The following is a 2,596-nucleotide window of genomic DNA, read 5'->3' as shown; positions in this document are numbered from 1 at the left end:
CAAAACAAGAGGAAGAGAAATAAGACAGAATAGTGTGCTCGAGTGTACCCTTAAGCAAGAGAACTCTAACCCAAGACAATGGAGGACCATGGTACAGAGGCTATGTCACTACCCAAGACTAGAGAACAATGGCCAGATTTTGGAGTGTCCTTCTCCTAGAAGAGCAGCTTACCATAGCTAAAGAGTCTCTTCTATCCATGCCAAGAGGAAAGTAGCCACTGAACAATTACAGTGCCGTAGTTAACTCCTTGGGTGAAGAAGAATTGATTTGGAAATCTCAGTGTTGTCAGGTTTTATGAGGTCAGAGGAAAATCTGTAAAGAATAGGCCAGACTATTCGTTGAATGAGTAGGTAAAGGGAAAGTGAACCGTAACCAGAGAAAAGGATCCAATATAGTACTGACTGGCAAGTCAAAGGACCCCATAACTCTCTAGCGGTAGTATCTCAACGGGTGGCTGGTGACCTGGCCATACTACTACCTATAAAACATAAAAATTACCTAATATAAGTACATACAGAATACAACCCTAATTGTTCTTTTGAATAAGTGATCTCATGATGTTTACGAATCTAGTTCCATCAAGTGCAGTAATACTACTACTACTACTACTACTACTACTACTACTACTAATAATAATAATAATAATAATAATAATAATAATAATAATAATAATAATAATAATAATCTTTATTTCAGCAAAAGCCATATACAGAGTTACAATAACGGTGCAGTGATCTTACACTTTTGACATAGGTAAAAAAAGATGATATGCAATAATAGCAGTGATATATTAAAAACATCAATTAGCAGGTTGATCACAGAGTTCTAAGGTCTGGGTAATAAAATCACAATAGAATTAACGCTTAATAATGACGATAACATACATATCAGCAAACAAAAAGAGAGGGAGAAAAAAAAATGGCGATGACAATGAAAATTATGTTGGAACAAAAATTGCTTGAATGATAGAACTCAGGGAAAAAAAATCTAGTCACAGAACAGGTGGTGTCATTTTATTTTCTAGACATATTCTGCTAACAGGAGATATATTATAAGTCATCTGTAGTTGTGTAGAGAATGGCGAACCTACTAAAATTTCTAATCAAGATAGGATCCCCATGCAAATTCAAAATTTTCTAGATAATTTGTGTTCGGAACTCTTTTCATTGCTATAAGGGTAAAAGAGACTCTTTAGCTATGGTAAGCAGCTCTTCAAGGAGAAGGACACTCCAAAATCAAACCATTGTTCTCTAGTCTTGGGTAGTGCCATAGCCTCTGTACCATGGTCTTCCACGGTCTAGGGTTAGAGTTCTCTTGCTTGAGGGTACACTTGGGCACTCTATTCTATCTAATTTCTCTTCCTCTTGTTTTGTTAAAGTTTTTATAGTTTATAAAGGAAATATTTATTTTAATGTTACTGTTCTTAATATTTTATTTTTCCTTGTTTCCTTTCCTTACTGGGCTATTTTTCCCTGTTGGGGCCCCTGAGCATATAGGATCCTGTTTTTCCAACTAGGGTTATAGCTTAGCAAGCAATAATAATAATAATAATAATAATAATAATAATAATTTTTCCTTTTTTCCTTTCCTCACTGGGCTATTTTCCTGTTGGGGCCCCTGGGCTTTAAGCATCCTGCTTTTCCAACTAGGGTTGTAGTTTAGCAAGTTATAATAAAAATGATAATAATAACAATAATTTTTCCTTTTTTCCTTTCTTCACTAGGCTATTTTCCCCATTGGGGCCCCTGGGCTTATTATAGCATCCTACTTTTAATATTAATTTTTCCTTTCCTCACTGGGCTATTTTCCCTGTTGGGGCCCCTGGGCTTTTAGTATCCTGCTTTTCCAACTAGGGTTGTAGCTTAGCAAGTATCAATGATAATAATAATAATAATAATAATAATAATAATAATAATAATAATAATAATAATAATAATAATAATAACAGTGCAGGGAAAATCTCGAGTGATAAGATAATAAATCAAAACCGTGACAGTATACGAGTGTGTATGAAACACGTGCAGTAGGCCTACAGTTCATAAGTAGTAATCGTAAGGGAAACTTGTTCAAAAACTTAGAAGATCAAAGGTTTAAAGGCTGCCAATGAGCAGGAGGTGTAAGGGACGGATCAATTGTACTGGGATTGAATAACCTTAGAAAAAAACCTCTTCGAATGAATGAAAATTTCACCCTTGTAAATGTTAGCAAATAACCAGCGCTATACTCAATTTTTTTTCAATGAGGTGCATTAGCACTGACTCGCAGGTGCGCCCTTTTAGCTAGGGAAGGTTTCCTAATAGCTGATTGGTTGAATAGAATAATTCTAACCAATCAGCTATTAGGGAATTTTTTTCCGAGCTAAAAGGGCACCCCATGCGAGTCAGTGCAAGTTTAAAGGTTTAAAGGTCGCTCATGAATGGCAGAGGCAAGGGACAGTGACATTGCCCTAGCATTCAGGACAATGTCCTAGAGACTGACCATACATTATATGATCAGCGCCCAAGCCTCCTCTCCACCCAAGCTAGGACCAGGGAGGGCCAGGCAGTGGCTGCTGATGACCCAGCAGATAGACCTATAGGCTCCACCAAACCCCCC

Source organism: Palaemon carinicauda, chromosome 24 (assembly GCF_036898095.1).
Source record: "Palaemon carinicauda isolate YSFRI2023 chromosome 24, ASM3689809v2, whole genome shotgun sequence".
NCBI classification, from domain to species: Eukaryota; Metazoa; Arthropoda; class Malacostraca; order Decapoda; family Palaemonidae; genus Palaemon; species Palaemon carinicauda.
The sequence above is the reverse complement of the archived record's forward strand: the minus strand, read 5'-3'. Positions refer to the sequence as shown.